General features: G+C 37.3%; 1 protein-coding gene across 6 annotated transcripts in view; it reads right to left on the reverse strand.

Annotated features, from left to right (window-relative positions):
* sano (CABIT domain-containing protein serrano) overlaps positions 1-20773 on the reverse strand; it is a 144661-nt gene that overhangs the window by 82771 nt on the left and 41117 nt on the right. For 5 of the 6 annotated variants that reach the window (XR_016270454.1, XM_089471070.1, XM_089471067.1 and 2 more), the window contains one exon: positions 211-250. The exons of the other annotated variant lie outside the window; for it this stretch is intronic. The gene's annotated coding sequence lies outside the window, so the exon portion shown is untranslated. The remainder of the gene's footprint in view (positions 1-210; positions 251-20773) is intronic. 6 annotated transcript variants of the gene reach the window in all.

Consider the following 20773-nt stretch of genomic DNA (forward strand, 5'->3'; position numbering starts at 1 on the left):
GTTTTTTGTTTGTTGTGCACACATTCATTGCACAGTTAAAAGATTCTCTAGCTGCATACCGAAATGACAAACTGCCAGCAGAGCTGATTTATGGCCAGAGCCAACAGCAGTTAAACTATTTGCAGCAGACGCCCAGCTCATGCTCATATATATATAATATATATGTATTTAAATAGCTATTCAAGCATAGGTAAATAATTTCCAGCTTACCCGTAAAATTTGCAAAGCTTGACTTCTGCTCAGCTGGTGGCTAAAATGGCACAAAAAATATAAACGGAATTTATTAGTAATTTGTGCTAAAACAAAACATAAAAGAAGCACTTAAAATTGATTTGATATATGCATATATATATATACATATATATTTGCATTCTTAGGCTTTAAAATTATGCACAATTTGTCACGTCAGTTGTTGACTTAAACTATCACTCGAAGCTGATCTATGAGCTATTTCGAGCACTCCCAAACATACACGCACGCACACACACACACTTTCTATGACAAATCTGTGCTGCTGGCAAACGCTCAAATTAGACTCAAAATCATGTATGTACAAGCAACTGCAGCAACAACAACAGCAACAGCAACAGCAGCAACACGTACTACGAATCGCTTGTTAACTCATCCAAAAAGTAAACCACATTCTTTAGAGCATTTGAAAAAGCAGTAGAAGAGCAGCCACAGCAGCAGATAAGCAAAAAAAAAAAAAAAACAAACAGCAAATACAAAACAACATGCGAGGCATAAAAAACACAACAGCAGCAGCAGCAACAACAACAGCAGCAGCAACACAAAAAACACGTTCAGCGCGTGTAGCAGCAGCAGCATGAGGCAAAAAACATGAGGTAGGCAGCCAGCCGGGCCGGCATGGGCCACGGGGGAGGCGTGGCATGGCTTTAACTTTTTAGCAAAATGCAAAACAACATCGGAAAGACGAGAAATCTGGCTACTGTAATTTGTCTGCCCCGCCATAGACACAGAGACACACAACATAGACACGCGCTCTCGCAGTAGTTGCCCAGCCGATTTCAATTCCGTTGTCCAAGTGGTGCGAGTCCAAGTTTGCAATGCAGCCACTCTGCAATTGCTGCTCCACTTTTCAGTGTGTGTGTGTGTGCGTGGCTGTGTGTGTGTGTGTGTGAATGTGTTTGTCGTCTCTAGTTTGTGCGCCTGGCTGTCTCCAACTATTTCGGCTAAGCATAAAAAAATAAAAAATAAAACGAACATCTAACAGCAACCGAGTCGCCGCCTTTGTCGCTGAGGTCAATTTTTATGTTGCAGCCATTTTTCACAAAAAAAAAAAAAAGCAAAGAAATAAACAAATATAAAGAAAAGAAAAAACTTCTTTCGTTAGTTTCGTTCGTTGGGCCTTTTTGTATGCCCTGCAGCGTACTGCATATGTGTGAGTAAGCGGGGTATATTGATTTCGTTCAAGGAGTATGTAACAGCTAGTAATAAAATTTGATATAATTAATGTCTAAGATTAACTACAGACAAGAGATTTAGAACTGATTGTCTATGACAAACCTACATATCGTTGTCTAGGTCTCTCTATATTTTTATTTTATTCTGTTTCTGTCTATCCTCTTTCCTCACAATCTTCCTCTCTCTCCTCCTGTCACCCTCTTTCTGATTGTCTGCCCTTCTGACTGTCAATATATGACTCCTTCTGTATGTCTCACTCCCTCTGTCTATTTGCCTCTCTATCTGTCTGTCTGTTTGTCTTTTATCTATTTACATCTCTATCTCTCTCTCTTTCTTTCTTTGTCTGTTCTGTGCCTCTCTACCTGTATCTAGATACATCTTCTTATCTATCGATCTATAGCAACATATTTTGAAATATTTTTCCATGTATTTCTTCGTCTGAAATATATGTGCATAATTTATACTTTATTTAAAATATATATTATATATACAATATATATTCTTGTTTTATAGCATACTTAATTTATACTATATTTAAAATATATATTATATATACAATATACATTCTTGCTCGTAGATCATAGAAAGCTTCCTTCGAGTGTTTGCCCGCTTGCAATCGATAATAAATTAATCGATTAATATTTATTCTTTATAAGTATATAGAGTTCCTTACTTTCATATACAACTCTTTTAAAGTTCAACCTCTATACGGGTATTTCCTAGTCCAACACTTCCAACATACTATATATATATTTTTTTATTTCATTTTTTCGGGGTAGGCCACATTTTTTATTCCGTCTGGGGCACTTACAAGTTACGTATAAGTGCCATGTGTATGTGTGTGTGTGTGTGGCTATGTGTGTGGGCTTTTGCTGCAGTCAACTTTTTGGCTGGCCTCTTGGCCGGCAAACACTTCCATTTCAACTTCAGCTACAACTACTACTACAACAACAACAACAACTACAACAACAACTTCAGCTACAACTATAACAACTACAAAACTCTGCCTCAATTGCTTGACACTTCAGTTTGTAATTAGTTTTGTGGCCATGCATGAAAATTTCATTTAGTTTTTAATAGCCCCATGAACAATGGCCACGTGCTCAAATGTTGTTTTTATCAACTTGCTTAGGACTTGGGCAGCAGAACAGGAAATGCAATTGGCAACCAAATTATGAGCAACGTCTCACAGTTGAATAACATATGAACTCATCGAATGAAAGTTTGCAATTATTTAGCATTACATTTAATAATGGAGAGAGTTAGTTCCCCAAAATCTAAATTAGCTCATTAATTTGTCAAATATCTTGAGCTATTAAATTACATTACAAAAACTTTAATTAGATTTCAGTTTAATGGAATTTTAACAGCTACTTAAGATTCAACCAAACTTTGTCTCCAAGTTTCTCTCTGGCTTATAATAAATTGAATATAAATGGAATAAGATGATATATTCAAGATGTAATTAAAAAAACAATCGCATTTAAATTTCCAATTAAGAAGTGCATTTGATTATTGATGCATTGATAGAAATAAAAGCTATAGCTTAAGGCTTCAAGCCAAGTTCTAGCTGAGATTGTATTCTATATTTATTTTAGCCATATTCTAGCTATATTTTAGTTGCATCATTTATTTAAAAGGAATTTGATAAAGACTTAACTCATTGGAAGAGGGAAACCACCTTACACGGCTTTGGCTTTCTATAAAATTGTTGTTATATTTTAGCTATATTTGATAAATATTCTAGCTATATTTGCCATATTGTATTCTTCCAGTCATTTCACATTTCTCCTTTTATATAGCAAGGCTTATTTGAACTCTATTGTAGTTTTATTTCAAATCCGTTTATACACTATATATATGTTATATTCTATCTATATTATCTACATATATTCAAGGTAATTTTTACTTTATATTCCAGTTACATTTTAGTTATATTCTTACACTCACATTCCTATAAATTGTACTTATAATACATCTTCAATTCTAGCTTTTTCTTTAAACTCCATTCAAGCTAAATTCTAGCTCATCTTTCTGTTTTATTCCCCTCCTCAACTTTACCTTTTCCAGCTGCATTCTATGTAAACTGCAGCTAAATTCTTGTTGCATTTCAATACAGTTTATTGCTTTAGTTTGCTTTTGTTATTTAAATTCCATGCTCAAATTCCTTTGTGTAGAACTTCAATGCACTTGAGAATAAATTAAATAAAGTTTTCCCCCCAGCCGCTGCTGCTACTGCTGCTCCGCCAGTAAAATATCAAACTAATGACATTATTTACATGCAACCTTGAACTATTGTTTGATAAAAAGCAAGCCGAAAATTTTGTGCATGCACAACAAGCCTTGGCAAACACACACATACACACACACACACATATACATACATACATATGTATATAGACAGACACTCGATGATACACTCAATTGTTACAATAAATTGCTTCTGCTTGTGAATCCTGATTCTCCCTTGGCACTTTCAAGTGTCTGCCAATCAAGGCAAATCAAGTTGAAATTATTGACAATAACAATAATGGCAAATAATAATCAGCTGCTGTTGTTGCTGTTGCTTTTTTGCATGTGGCATGCAACATTGCAGCGTTGTCTGCCAAGGGCTAAACAACGCCAACAACTTGTTAAGAAGAAAAGTGAAAATTCTTGTTGTCTGCTTTTCCAAGTGAAACTGACAGAGACAGAGGCCCGACAAGGCAAGGTGGGGCAGGGTGGGGCAAGGTGGCGCAGGGCGGTGCAAAGCAAAGGCACGGCAAGGCAGGTGAAATAAATTTTGGTATCTGATACTTTTACTTGCCATTAAGCAGGGCTATTCATATATGCCACACGAAGTAGCTGCGACTGCAGCTAGTGTTTGCTCATTTTCTCATTTTTTTCATAAATTCTCTATGAGTTCGTGTGTGTGTGTGTGTGTGTGTGTGTGTGTGTTGCATTACATTTGATTACAAACTGTGCAGCCGACATGTGCCACTTTTTGTGTTGCAGTTGAAAGTAAAATGAAATATAAAACAACAACAGCAGCAACAACAGCAGCAAACGGCAACTGGAACTGAGCATGCAGCATGCAGCATGTGGCATGTGGCATGCGGCAAGTGGCATGAGTAGCATAAATCTACGTATATAAACCTAAAAAACCTATGAGAAATGCATGTAAATTTACTAACAACAACTAGAACACAGCAACAACAACAACAACAACAACAACAACAACAACAGCAACAGCAACAACAACTGTTGCATGTTGTTAACTTTCAAAGGCATCGAAAATGCTTTTGTACCAGCAAAAATATGAAAAGTTTAAATACACAGGTAATTACCTGAGCACAGCGTGCTGCCAGCTGAGTTGCTGCTGCTGCTGCCAGTTGCTGCTGCTGTTGCTGCCACCTGCATTTGCATCCATAAAAACAGCAACAACAACAACTACTACAGCTGACAGTCAAAAGCGAAAAGCTGCTCAAAAACCGTAGGATAAAAACAAACACAAAAACAAATCAAATAAATGCTGAAGTAGTTCTAATTAAATTCAGCAGACATAATATTGTGGTAGTTGGTAATAGAGCGAGAAGGAGAGATTTATGAGAGAGAAAGGAAGAGTGAGCGTATCAAGTCAAAGTCTTTGGCAAACACTCATCAAGTGTTTTTATCCCTTTACTTTGTGCTGTTGCATGAAAAGTTTGCAACCTCGGGCATATACGACTCTCTGAATACACTACGACTTAAAAACTATAAAAAATATTTAATATAGAATTAGTAAAGACTATATGATAATATATGTAATATTCATAATGTTCTATACTAATTTAATTTAATAATATATATATATTTTTTAATTTATAATCATAATAAAATATATTATTTATACTTTATATAATGTATACAATTTATAAAATTGTATAATAATTTCCAGCATTAGTTTTTGATAAATTCAAGCCTATATGACTAGCTACCCTCAAAGTTAGAACAGTTCGCAATATGTTTTCCCCAGAGAAAAACCTCTGACAGTAGTGGAAAAACAGAATATAAAGAGATAAAGTTATCGTATAATTTATTATCAGTTTTTGAATAGATTATAGCACACTCTATTAGAGCATTCTAGATAATCAACTGGCATAAACTAACAAGAAGTCATAGTTATTATTTATTTGTTTTCTAGTTTAATTAATTAAGTATTTGCTTACATACTCTACATGTTCTGCAAATGTAATAAAATAGAAACTAGATAATAATAATGAAAAATACATATAGATCATCGAATTTTTATATATATAAAGTACATGTATGCAGCTAAAGCCTTATACGAAATCTCTACAAAAATAAAATAATATAATACATTTTCAGTTCCACTTTGACCTACTATCTAATGGAGTAAGCAATTTAATAAATCTGTGAGGAATCAACCTTCTCCCCCTACCCCAAGCACTTTCCAATTTCAACATGCCACACGGATACGCTCACACCCTACCGTCACTGCCGCCTGCAGTGTATTAAAAAAGATTTTCAATCATAAAAATGAAATGCATATTATTTCAGCAATGGCAAAAGTTCATCAAAACGACGACATTGCCGACTGCCGTCTGGCAACAACAGGGCAACAAATGAAGCCACCAAGTCGGAGCAAAGTCATGTCATGGCACTCGAGCCGCCCTATTGGCCCGCCCACTTACATATAGAGTCGAGCAATAGCGGTAAATGGAACACTGTTAGCTGCCGCAGATATACATAGAGCTGCGGCGAGATTCGAAGAGATTGAGAACGGGCCACTTGTGCGCAATTTTGTGGCAAACAATGCATATGACAAACTTTTGTCAATTTATTAAAAACTTTTGCGAGCGCCGCAGAGCGCGGTGCGCGCTGCACACAAAAGTTAACCTGATTCCCAGGAGTGCAGCTATAGCAGCGAGGCGGGGTTAAGCGAAGAAATGCAACGACTGAAACTGGTCAGTCAAGAGCAGAGTCAGAATAGCTGCTGCAACTGCAACAATATACCCAGTTGTGTATTGGGCTCATCATCAGCAGCAGCAGTAGCAGCAGCAACAACAACAACATCAAACAACTTTCGTTGTTGTCGTTTATGAAACGAGCGCATAAATTTATGATAACAACACACAAAAGGCAAACGGGCAATTGGCCAAGTGATTGCACATCCAGATGCAACTGGAGCTTGGATGCTGCTGCTGCCACTGCTGCTGCTGCTGTTGTTGCTGCATCCGCGTTGCAACTGGTCTGTTGTTGGTCAGTGGCAAAGCTGTTGCAGTTATGAATTATGTCAAATGGCATAATTGCCAACTCTCAGCAAACGATCTCAGGTCTCTTTGGCCAGCATCATATTGTTTGTCCTCGTTGGCTCTGGCTAGCTGGTTGGCTTTTTGGCATCATTTTGCGTTCGCGTAAAGCAGGAAGCAATAAATTCTATGATGCAATTTGTAACTGATAGACAGACACACACACACACACACACACACACACACATAGATGCTCGGCTAGATAGTTAGATTGATGGTTTTAGATGGCGACGAAAATGTACAGGAAATGCGCACAGCTGTTGCACCCTCTCACCTGACTGCAGCCTAATGAATGCTTTTTTCTTTCTTTTTAATTAAATTTACTTTGCAGTTGCAGTTGCTGTTGTTGTTGTTGTTGTTGTTGTGTGCTGCCTGCTTAACGGTATACGTAGCTAAATTGTTGGCAATTTGTTCTGTATGCTGCGGCCATAAATTTGCATTTATCTGTTACAGTTAGAGGACGCGCACGCATAGTCGCTATTGGCCAGCTGGCAGCTGGTTTTGGGCCATGTCTTGTTTGTGTTACTTTCGCCGGCAGTGAAGCGACGCCAACGCAACAAATTTGTACTCTAATTATCAAGCCCAGTCAACAGCAGCAACAGCAGCAGCAAGAGCAACAGCAACGGCAGCAATCGCATTTCACACTCACTTTTGCTTGATGAGGGTCTCGTTGTCATAATGCTTCCACCTGCTGCTTTTCTAACAAACTAACCAAACTCCCCCTCACTCTCACTCCCTCTCCCACTCTCTCTCTCTCCCACTCTCTGTAGCTGTTCATGCAACTGAATCTGAATCTGAATCTGAGAACATGCCAGTGAAAAGTGAAAAGTCATTAAAAAGGCAAAGAAAAGCGAAAACTGACTAACGGCTGGCGAAATATGAGCACAAGTCTCCTCATTTCTCACTCTCTCTCTCTCTCTCTCTACTCGCTGCTGAGGCTGGGCAAAACTTTGACATTGATATGACGAGGGGAAGCTACTGCTCGTCTCAGCGTCTTTGAAGTGTTGAACATGAAAACAAGCTATTTATATTGAAAAAGTTATATTTTTATGCGAATCGATTAAGTTTGTTTTCCGTTTTCCCCAGAGAAAAACCTCTGACAGCAGCGGAAAAACAGTCAAGCAACAACAACAACAAAAGAAACAATAGACTGCAATAAAAAATGTGTGAATTGCATAAAATTCTGCTGTAGACGAGACATAAAATTGCTATAAAAATACAATCAACTCAGGCTAAATTCTATTTTTTTGTTTTTAAATTTGTAATTCTCAAACAGTTCAGGGCCTCCGTAAGCTTATCAAATAACTGCAGGGGACAGCTGTTGTCAGGCATCGTTAGAGAATCATATTTTACCTTTGCCCAACTCAAATGTTGGCTGCCCTAATTGGAAGCGCTGCAGCGCGCTGTGCCAAAATTAATCAAGCTCAAACTTCGCTTGCCGTAGGCAAACCTTTACGAATACCCTGCTTGGCATTGGAGTGGGTGAAAGGGCAGGAATGGCGTGGGAGAGGCCAGAAAGTTGATATGTTCTGGATCAGCAGCCATAACTAAGAAGAGTCTATGGTCGTCTAATCTGTCTGACCTTCAGCTGACGATTTTCAAGGTCGGATATTTTCTAGTCGGTTTATCTCTTACTTTGGGGACTTCTTAGACATAATATCCTTAAGAGCAGATTTTCTAACCGATGGTCTTTCTGTTACCTAAAACAAATCCATGTTGGGGTATCTCTTACTTAGGGATAGATACGCCTATTTGTCAGACCCTAGTAAAAGTATTTTCCAGTCAGGAGAATCCGTAGTTCAAGTCTATCAGCAGTTTATTTATCCATCCACTTCCTATCAAGCGGAACTCTTATTCAAAATATATCCTACTCTATGAATTTTTCACTAAGATAAACTTTTAGTTAGGGTATATTTTAGCTGGCATCTCTCTTACTCAAGAGATATATCCTACTCAGCAGATCTGATAGCCAAAGATCTCCTCAAGAACTTATTTCTTACTTAATAGGTTTCCTAGTTTCTGAGGTAACTCCCATGCAATACATCACCTAATCCTGATATCTTCTAGCCAGAATATCTTTTAGTCAGAGCAACATGTACTTAGATTATATTCTATGAAAAGATCTCCTAGCCACAGATCTTCCCATAAGTCAATCTCTTTCTCAATTTTACTGATTTATCGAAATATGGTATATAAAATATCTCCCACTCAAAACATCGGTTAGTCATGGTGTCTTCTAGTCCACTACTCTAACAAACTCGTGTGCTTATCGAAGGGTGGCCATGTCACAGTCGCTGTGAGAGCTACAGTCATATTGTTTTCTAAACTGAGAAGCCAAAATCTACACGTGCAGCGCATGTAACTGCATATATATGTGTGTGTGTATGTGTGTGAGCATACTTGGAATTGAGGTTATTAGTAACAAGGCCGTAGCTGCATTACATTTGGTTGAGGGCTTGGCTTGTGGGCATAAGCAAGACGCTAGGGGGCCAACAAAAGTTTGCGGAAAGCGAAAACTTTTTTGCCCACAATTTCAATGATAATTCATGTCTAATATTTGAATACAATTGCAGCAGTAACAGCAGCAACAGCAACAGCAACAGCAACAGCTGCTCAATTTTGTGGCGAATGTTTTTCGAAAATTTTCCACACAAATGCAAATACAATGCCAATGTGTGTAAATGATGTCGAATGCATGAATAAAAGTCGGAAACTCATAAACTCTGTCAGCTCATTGTTGCCATATTGCATGGAGTTGTATATAGATATCTATGTATCTACGTAGCTACGTATCTACTGTATCATTGTATCTTTGTTTTTGTGTATCTTTGCAGCCTTGTTCATAATATGCTTGGCCATGTGTGCGTGTGCTTGGGCCTTTGGATTTGCTCATAAAATATTTACGATTCGCACGCCCAAAAAACTTTTATACGACAATTATTTAATGTGCATATTGCAAATGTTTTGCGCAAATGCTTTCCTGCCCATTATGCGCACCTGAAGCCAAATAAAGTAATTGCCATAGATGTGTAACAGCCGCCAGTGCCAGTTGTGCGCGGCTTAGAACCTAGACAAATGAAACCAATAAATGTTTTCACCAATATCAAAAGTAATTAAGTCATAAGCGAAAACTATAAATGACGCAACTGAGTGCCACATAAAAGCTGCTGAGATGAAAGTCTATAAAGGGGCTGGCTCGCAGAAACTTCGGTTAAGTGAAAGACTACAAATTTTATTAAAGCGTTTAATGCATGCTAGTTATGGCAGATTAGTAGATGCATAAAACTAGAGAACTATCATTGAAATACAGAGATCATATGGGAAGAAGCTTATGCTTCGTAAGATGCTAAATAGTAGATGGTGAATGTCTGAGACGAGTAAATACTCTAATGAATACGCAATGCATAAAAGGGTATAGCAGACTGCTATATAATATTAATGGAATAAGATTAGAAACTATGAATTTTATTATATATTATAGGAAATTATATGGTCTCGTTAAAATAATATAAATTAGATTAAGTAGAATGCTTAAGATACTAGTATTTATAAAAAATTATTATTGTATTCTTTAAACAGAATATTATCTATATTTATTATATTATTATATTCTATACATAAGACATCTTTATTTAATTTATCTCTATATGCATAAGTAATGCACATGAAAATTAATTCTACATCTACATTACATAAGTAATTCATTTACAATTTACTAAAAAAAAATATATAAGGTAAAATTTTAAAAAATATTAAATAAATATATTTCAAAATATAATATATAAAATAATAATATTAAAAAAATATAAAAAATAATATAAATATTGAATAACTATATACATACAAAAACATATCAATAATATAATATATAATTAAAAATATATTTTAAAATATTCAATTAATTTTGTTAAAAAATATACACATACAAAATTATAAAATTTTAATTTAATAGTATTAATAAGCAAATACTCACAACTAATATACCCAATTCTTACAAAGAAAACTCGTCTTGCACTCACAATGATCAACACAAAAATCAACCACAAAATATATATCTGATCTTCTTTTTCGCTTGCTTTGAGAGTTTTCGCAAAAGTCTTATAACCGAAAATTCTGGCAGGCGTCGCTGCCTCTGCCAAGGGCAGCAGCCATGAAGCATTATTACCTCACAAATATGACATCACGAGCTCGAATTTTGATTTATACAGAGGCACGAGAGGCACACAAATTCCAGCCGTCTATGACATTCAAATTTGCTATAATTAAACCAAATTAGCGGCCTTTAAAACGAAGATGAAAAGCAGAAAAAGAATTAAAAACAAAAAAAAACTCGCAGATAAATTCCAAAATTTATACAACACAATTTAGCAATTCGCCAAAATCTCAAACATTTTTTGTATGTAAACAATTCAAAGTCGAATTTAATTTGCATGCTGCTCAAAACGATTCATAAGAAAAAGAACAAGACAAAGAATGAAACAAAAAACAAATAAATTATGTGAGCAATTCAAAAGAACTTTGCTTTTTTCGTTTTCCTTTATTTTTTTGCAACAAACAACTGCCACGCCCCTGCAGCATGCCACCAAACTGCGAATTTAGCAAGGCCAATAGCCTGGGCTGAAATTGATGCGGCTTGCTGCGCATTTGCTTGTTGCATTAGGGGCGACTACGTGGCTATCAAGTGTTGAATAATAAGCAACCAACGACCCAAACAGAACTGGCCAAAACATTTAATTACAAAAACGTCGCGGCGTTGCAATAAATTTTGTTTGCCTTTGCCGCGCCTCAGGGCATTGAATGCTTCAAAAGATATATAGATATTTATGTATATATTTACTGTATATATATCTGTTCACTGTTGCAGCAGCAGCAAATTACAATTTGGCTTTGTTTATCAAAAGTGCGCTCAAAAGTTGCCATGCTCATCCTTATCCTTATGGCAGTTTGGTTCTTAGCCTGGCATAACTATGTATGTATGTATGTATATATGCCTGCCTTCTTTTTTTGCATTTATAAGTTGGCCAGTGGAGTCAGCGTTACAGTAACCGAAAAACCAGGAGCGCTACACACGCGCACACTAATGCACCAAAAGAAACTTTTTTCAAAGCCAAAATTTGTAGCCCTGGTCGCTGCAGCCAAGCCGCACTTTGCTTTGGGCCATGCTGCAAAAAAATGAGCTCAATTTCAACAAAAAAGAAAAAAAAAACTGATGCCAGAAGCAGCTATGAAACAACTTATACTTGTTTTGTTTTTCGGATACCCTTTTATATAATGAGCATGGGTAGATGGAGGAGATGACTTTTAGGGTTAAGAATGTAAGGGAGGCAGCGATGAAGGTCGGGGACAGAGTCTCTTGAGTTGAATATATAGCTGATCGGAGTGATGTTTATTACTTCGATAAATCTGACTTAAAAATCAAAGTTAATAAAAGGAATCCAAATTTGATTTATAGCTTAAGTTAAGGATATTTCGGAAGCCATAAATGTTTTAGTCCGAATATTTTCTACTCCAGTCTAGATTTCTTTGTTAGGGTATTTCGTAGTTAGGTTGCCTTCCAGTCAGAATATCATCCAGTTGGTATTTGGTACTGAGGATGACTCTTAGTCGGAGTACTTCTAAGTCAAGATAGTTTTAAATAAGAAGATCTTTTAGTCACGGTATCTTCTAGTCAGAATATTTGTATCTCCTAGCCAGGAGCATCTCCTGGTGAGGGTATTTCTTTATCAGAGTATCTCCTAGCCTGGATAATTATTTCAAATGAGATCTACTCGTCAGAGTATCTTCTAGCCAGAATATTCGTACAATCTAGTTAGGGTATTTCCTAGTCAGGAATAATATCTCCTGGTGAGAGTCTCTTTCAGATATGTACCTCCTAGCCTAGATAATTCCTAATAAGATCTACTAGTCAGATCATCTTCTAGTCGGAATGTTCTTACCTCCTAGTCAGGGTGCTGCTTAGTCAGAATATCTTATAATAAGTATACCTCCATGACAGCTTATCGCCTGGTAAAAGTATTTCCTAGTGAGGATATACTCCAGTCAGGATATTCCTATCTCCCACTCAGCATATCGACCAGCCTGCCTCCCAGTATTATGAACTCTCACCCAGAGTATCTCCCAGTCATGGACTCCCCTACTTGCGCACCCTTACTTGCATTTTTTTGCTGTTGCCGCTTGGCTGCGCTCACGGCCAGGCGGCAGCGCGCTGCACCAAAGTGTTTGCCCGAATTGGCTTCGCTTGGACTCAGGACTCGGGCGCTGTTGCTGTATTTACAATATATATTTTTTTTTTCGCAGCCATTTTTGCTGCATTTATTTCAAATTGAATATACTTGTAAGCTGCTGCTGAGCGTATTAAAACTTTTTCACCACCTACATCAGGGCAGAAATATGTATATAAGAAGAAAGAAATGCTCAGCTTATGCTAGGCTGATCAGCTGAGCATTGGCTGGCAATTCAGACTGTTTCAATAGTTGAGTAGCTAAATCCGCTGCTTGGTTTCGCTGTTAAGATAAGTCCAATTGTAAATTTGACTCCGTGCAACTTTATTTCAACTGCATAAAAAATGCATTGAAATTTAGTATTTGGTTGGACGAGTTGGGACTTTTTATTAGCTATGGAGTTGAGCTTTGAATTTGCAGAAATTTGTGCTTTATATATTTTATTTTAGTGAGGCAAAGTTTGAAGATTTAAGATGATGTGAATTTTCTAGAAAGGTATACTATTATTTTTATTAATTTTGCGGGAGTTGTGGGCTGTAAATTTAGTGGATTCTCTTATCTATTCTCCTAAAAAACCTTTTATATTAATTTATATTAAATTTCTTTCCAATACTTTTTCTCCAGCCAGCTAATTTCATTCTCTTTTTCTCTTTCTCTTATTTTGACAAAAATGCAATTAAATATATATGATCATAAAAAAAAACGCACACACACACACAATTTCTTCAATTATGAATTTCCCTTTGAGCTGCCGCTGGCTTTTGAGCAGCTGTTGGTATTGCGCTTGCCCCCAGGTCTACGCATCACCTTTAGCCATATGCTGCAGGGTTGGCTTATTAAAATATATATAAAAACATACACACATATATATATATATATTTATATATCTATGAACTGTGCAGACATTGCATTTAAAGCGAAAATGCAACCGCAAAACGAGAACCGCAACTTAATTTCATTTTAATTAAAATTGCAAATGGCGAAATGCCATGGAGACTTCAATTTGCAGGTGAGTGTGCGTATGAGTGAGTGTGTGAGTGGGTGAGTGTGTGTGTGTGAGTGGGTGAGTGTGGGTGTGTGTATAAATATGTCAATGCAAAAGCCACCCCAAGGACTAAAGTGCAAGTATCTCAGCTACCTATACACTCCTATCGCATCCATCTGCTTGTCTATCCGAACTAACTAACGTTTGGCTACAGCTCGCGGCAAACGCTGCGTATGCGTAATATCGCCTAATGACCCTCACACAGCTGTCGCAAATAGACAAAATTTAGTACACGCCACGCCCACGGCTGGGCCCCAATAACGCCTCCGGCCACGTGCCGCCCCGAAGGTTGCTAACAAGCAGATACACATGGGTGTTTGAGTGTGTGTGTGCAGGTGTGTGTGTGCTTCTATTCATGTACTACGCCATTCACACATAGATATAGTTTTAATCAAGTGCTCGCGCCTAGCACGAAAAGTGCTTGCAACATTCAGTCCAATAAATTTGAGACGAGTCGCCTTTTATCAGCTACGTCACCATGTTCTGTGTGCATGTTTATGGCCAGAACGAAAATGCCAGCAGCAACAACAACAACAACAACACCATACACACACACATGCATAAAGGCCATGAGGTATAAATACTTTGCATGCCAGCTCGAGTGAGCTGCTTTTGCTGCCGCTTGCCTCTTGCCTCTTGCCACTTGCCACTTGCCTCTTGCCTCTTGCGTCTCTTGCCAAAGTTTCATATGTCATAATTTTATCAGGCAACAAAAAAGCCAAGTGATGTCTCTCTATATGAGTGTATGTGTGTGTGAGCTTGGCCCTAAAGTGGAAACGCGGCGCTGCCATTCATGACACGCAGGCATTAAGCGAGCTGCGACAGGAGTGAATTTAAGCTCTCCTCTCTCTCTCTCTCTCTCTCTCTCTCTCTCTCTCACCTCTCAGCCTGCCGCTCTAATCCGCCAGCTGCCTCAGCAGGTGCAGCACGGCGAGACAGAATATATTTCTGTGTACGTGTGTGTGTGTGTGCGTGTGTATTTTTTCTCGCAGTGTATTTGGCATGCTAACAGGTACATTTGCCGCCGCTGACTTTGATTGCAGCAGGCAGCTCAAGCCCGAAAGCGACTGGCAAAAATTTAGTGTTATGTTTCGCTAAGGCATTTTATTAACTATTTCAGCTCCACTCTGACTCTCTGCCTCTCTCTCCCTGTCTTTCTTTTACTGCACACCCTTTGCTTTGCTTTTAGGTTTGCGCCAGCTGGCTTGGGCGCCATTTTCTCACTCTCTTAAGCGCTTTGCAACATATTTCTTCAATTTGCAGCAGCAACGGCGGCGGCAACACCAACAGCGGCAGCTATGAAAAATATGATGTTATTTTTAACACACTGAGGCGTGCGGAAAAGCTATTTTTAGCACGACGATCAAGAAAAGCAAACTTGTGGTTATAGAGGTAGCAGTGGGACTGCAGAGAGAAAGAGAGAGAGAGGGGGGGGGGGAGGTGACTTCGGGCAGCAGCAAACAGTTGCCACTTGCCACTTGCCACTTGCTGCAGCCAGTGAGTCAAACGACTTTGGCTGCCCGCCACGCCGCACTGTGGGCTGTGAACTGCATGTTTTATTATAAATATGGCCAATAAATTGCGCTGTTTAAGTGTCGCCAGTGCCAGGAGCAAAAAAAAAAAGAATAGAGATTGCATATAGATTTTTAATAATAATAGAAAACTAGTCAGAGCTGTGCACGCACAGGCTGCTTAATACTCGTTCGGGTCTAAAGAAGAGAATTGAAATTTATACTAAATCGACATTTTATTGTGATTAGTCTGGCTCAACGATAGAAGTAAAGTAAATGTCTAGTGTGAGTCAACTGAGCTAATCCTGCCCCAGAACTTGTGGAGAGCAAAGCTTTGTTGTGCTGCTTTGCCGCTAAGGTTCGTTTCAAAACAACCAATTTTTGAATATATATTTAAAGAGAACTTTAATGAGAACTTATGAGATTTTAGTTTGTGTAAGAACTTCCAAAAATAATGAATCTGTTGAAGAGTCTTTGAGAAATACATATATTTGAATTATTGTAGCTTTACCTTTACCCAAAACTTAGCTTTACCTCTAGCTCTAGCACTAGTTCTAGCTCTATATATAGCCCTAGCTCTACCTCTAAATTTAGCTATAGCTTTAGCTCTAGTTCTAGCTCCAGCTCTAGATCTGCCTCTACCTCTAGTTGTAGCTCTAACTCTAGCTCTAGCTCTTCCTCTATATATAGCTTTATCTCTACCTTACCTTATCTCTAGCCTTACCTCTAGCTCTAGCTCTACCTCTACCTCTACCTCTACCTCTACCTCTACCTCTACCTCTACCTCTACCTCTACCTCTACCTCTACCTCTACCTCTACCTCTACCTCTACCTCTACCTCTACCTCTACCTCTAATTCTACCTCTATATAAACCCACATAGACACACAGTCCATAGCCACACAAAAACTAATACACTCTTTATACAAAAAAATAAAAGCTTATTCTGTACATACATATATAAATAAAACGAGTAAATATATGAAATTTTTGCATTTTTGTAATTTAGCTGGACAAAAACGATTTGGCTGGTCAAATGAATATTTTTGCAGAGTGTTTGCATGTGTGTTCGTTTGTGTGTGCGTGTGTAAGTGTTAGCTAAAGCAAACAGCTAAAATTGGAAACAGATGCAACCATACACACAAAGAGAGAGTGAGAGGAAGAGACAGATACAGAGACAGAGAGAGAGAGAGAGAGAGAGAGACAGAGAGTGAGGCATATAGAGGCCGTTAAAGCTGTGCAAACAGCGCTGCAAACACGTTGCACAAATATTCAAATGCGGGGGCCGAAACGAGCATCGAAACAACTGTGAAACACTGGACAATTGGACGTGGCAATATAACTGCACATGCCACATGCCACATGCCACATGCTGCAACAAAATACCAAAAACGCAGCTAAAGAAATGAATAGCACAAAAAAAAAAAATCAAGTGACAAATGCAGCCAAACAACAAGACTGAACGAACCAACGAGCAGCAACAACAACAACAACAGGAAAAAACCACAAAAGTTTGCGCCATAAAATTTAAAGCTCTATGTTGATCGTCGAGGCGTGTGTGTGTGTGTTGGGGGCTTAGATGCGCGCATTGGCATGTTGAATGCAACGATAAAACGCTAAACGCATATTAAAACAGCAACAGACAAACAAACAAACAAACTCACACAGCGAGACAGACCAGACAGGAGCAGGGCGGGGTGTTGATTTGTTGGCGTGGCAAAAACAAACTGCCAAGCAAACACACTCAGCTCACACGCCCCGCACGCCCCCACTTAGCCCCATGGGCGCGCACGTAATGCTCTAAAATATATTTGAAAAAAACACCAAGTAAAAACGTAAAAAGAAATTCCAAGATTGAAACTGAAACAAACATTAAAAGCGCCGAAAAAAAACACAAAAAACTTTTTTGTGTGAATGCGATTTACGACTGTGTGTGTCTCTGTGTATGTGTGTGTGTGTGTATATGTGCATATTAAATCAATGCACAAATCTATTGCGGAGGGGGCGTGCCACCGACTGCATCAAATATGCAAGCAATTTAAGTGAAGTTAGAGCAAAAACTTTGCCAGCAACAACAACAAATGCCAACAGGCAAAATCATTTATTTAACACATTCGCTGGAATTTGCATAAAGAAGAAGCGCCAAAAACAACCGAGCAGCTCACATATGCTAAACAGTTCAAAGTCCTTAAGCTACTAAGTCGATTGAGTTTGGCATTTGATTTTCTTTTATTTCGATTATCTCCTTATTTAAACTATATTTGAATTTTTTTCAGGCGTGCTCGAAAAAATAATAAACGAAATTTATTTAACAGCTGTGAAAGTAAGTCAATAATATATGTTCACCAAAAGATAAAGATAGTATTTAAAGAAGAAATTGGAGAGAGATAAAAAGAATAAAGCGAAAGAGAGAGCTATAGATATATAGTTAGAGAGAGACAGACTATAAGAGAGAGAGAGAGGGCAAAATAACTTAGTTTTCACTTCTCTAGTCTCAAAAATTTCTACATTTTCTGCTTTTTCTAATGTTCAATAGTTTCTTTACTTTATTTATATTTTGTTGCTTCTTTTAATCGCAATTGTTACTTCTTATATTATTTAACGATTCCTGTGCACTTTATGTACCATTTGTACTGAAAACTCGATATGCTCTAATCACTTCTGTACTCTCTCTATATTATGCAATACTCCAATCACAGCCTCTACAAAGCTTAACTTATTCCAGCAGCTACTACACTTGGGATATTTCCGTAAACGCCTTTCGATCTACCCACATCGAACACAAACAAAATGTAATACAATAAATATTTGTCTTTCAGCTTGCTTAACAGGAGCAATTTCTTAAATAACTTGCCACTCCGAGCAATTTTGAGCGTTGTACCTTATTGTTAGTCTCAATCATAATTGTATTATTGTTGCACTATTAACAAGGCCGTTTGCCTACTACCCACCAAAAAAAAAAATCAAATTGTAACAAGTAATTTAAGCCAAGACGAGGGGAAAAAATTGGTGTTTCACACTTAATTGCTAACACAAAATATATAAAAATTACCCAAGAGTGATAAATTAATGAATCTGAACTGCAACCGTTAAAGCTTAGGTTTTTTTTTTTTTTTTTTTTTTGGGTGTTTCTTTGCGAGCAGAGATTGAGACCGCAAGCCGTTTCGAGCCGCGTTATATTGCCCAACAGCCCAAAAAACGGGTTTCCGGCACATATTCGTCGAGTTATTTGATTTGATTTTGTTGTGTGCATTATATTGCTGGAGTTTTATAGATAGAGCGAAACATTATCAACGAAACGAATTATACATATTCACACACACACACACACACCGACAGAGAGACTCGATATATGCAGAACAAACATGTTTGGCGTCATTTTTTAAAAAATCAAATATTTTAAGCATGTGGCGTTTGGCCTGCAGTTTTTATTTTGTATATACCCTGGAAAGTGTAAGAGGTGGGGCATATTGGTGTTGCTAAAATGTGTATGGGAGGCGTGGCTGAAGATGTAATTATATATAGTTTTTATTGATGAGAGCATCAAATCGGTTGAGGCGACTTATAGCTCATTTAGCTCTCTCTTCAGCCCTCTAGCTCCAAGTCTGCCTCTACATTTGTCTCTTCGTTTCTCCTGATATACGAACTCTACTTTCTAACTATCATCTATATATCTGTCACTTGAGGTAAGCTTGCCTAAAGCACGAGCAGCTCAAGTTTCCAGATTGAAATACTTTTTTCCTTCGCTCTTCCTACAGGGCATTTTGCAGTCAGTCACACTCATCTAGAGCACTCTCAATTGTTTACATTTATCTTTTATATATATCTCTATAAATTTTCAATATATATAAATATCGTGTGCTGTTGTTTTTTATTTTTTTTGTGTTGATTTCATTTCAGTGTTGCGGTAGGTCGCGGCAAGTGTTGAAAATTGAACTGAATCGCGATTTGGTATGCAAATTTCGGTGTGATTTTATTAAGATATATGCAAATATTTTGAGTACTGTGCGACGACAAGAGCTGGGAGCTGGGAGTTGGGAGCTGTGGCAGCTACTTAAATCGATTTAATTCAATTATGATACATGCGTATGCAAAACGATAGCTCTTTAAATGCCAGTTTTTACAGTTATATGACGCATTTTTTATGGCATACTAAAAAGCCTGCACAAAACATCTGTTTGCAGCACAAAAAGCCTGAAAATTCTGCCAATATGGAAAACAAAAAGTTACTTATATAGACTTAACTGAATGCTGATGCTGAAATAAGTAATATAAATGGTTTTGGGCAGTTAAAAAGAATGTTTTGTTACAGCTTTTTACAGTCATACAACACTGTATGAGTTTATTTATAGTAGCAGCTCAAAGTGATTTCAATTTTAAGTGCATTAAAAATCGCTTGAAGTAGGAAGTTATATTTATAAATTGTAGCGGCTTTTGTAATACAGATTTCACAATACTGGTAAAAGTCATGAAGAAATAAGTTCCTTTTCAACACACTTAATCAACAAAAAGTTCCCCTAAATAGCGGCTGTATTAATTTTATGTAAGTTATGCTTTCAGACTTATGAAGTATTTTAACTCAGTGTTGAAAAATTCGCAAAAAAAAATTAATTAAGTTATAAAAACAATTAATAACACTATATAATTAAATCATAGCATTTATTTGCGTTTATAAATATTAATAATAATAATAATAATAATAATTTGCAAATTTAATGGTATTTTTACTATACTATTCTCTAACACTAGACCCCTTATTATGCCCCATTAAAACTTGTTAACTAGATTGTTAACTTGTTAACTAGATTAAGGCAACAAGCTTATATTTAATCAGTGCCAAATCAATATAAGCTAACAACTAGCAGCTTACAGGCCAATATCTCAATGTATTTTTTTTCGTGTATTTTGCAACACTATTTGAAAGCAGCTGCAAGCACATTTAATTTGCAACATAGCCCACGCACAATTCAGTTACAACTCTCGATTTTGTTGTCTTCTCAAGCCTCTGTTTATCAATTGGCGCTGCAAGCCTTAAGTATGTTAATTGGTTTAAATGCAATTTAATTCAATTCAGGCTCAAAGCACGCTCCACTTTTATATGGCGCACGCTTTAATTGAGTGCTGATAAAGCTTTTATAGCTAAGCCATTTAAAATTCACTGAAGTACTCTTTAGCATCTATTTATATATCTAGTTAGATATATATGTAGATATACATCTTCAATCTTAGCTCAGTTCATCAGCGACTGCTGCATGCCTTAAGCTTGTGCTATTTATAGTGC

Source organism: Drosophila arizonae, chromosome 5 (assembly GCF_054131065.1).
Source record: "Drosophila arizonae isolate 15081-1271.41 chromosome 5, UAZ_ARI_1.0, whole genome shotgun sequence".
Taxonomy (NCBI): Eukaryota; Metazoa; Arthropoda; class Insecta; order Diptera; family Drosophilidae; genus Drosophila; species Drosophila arizonae.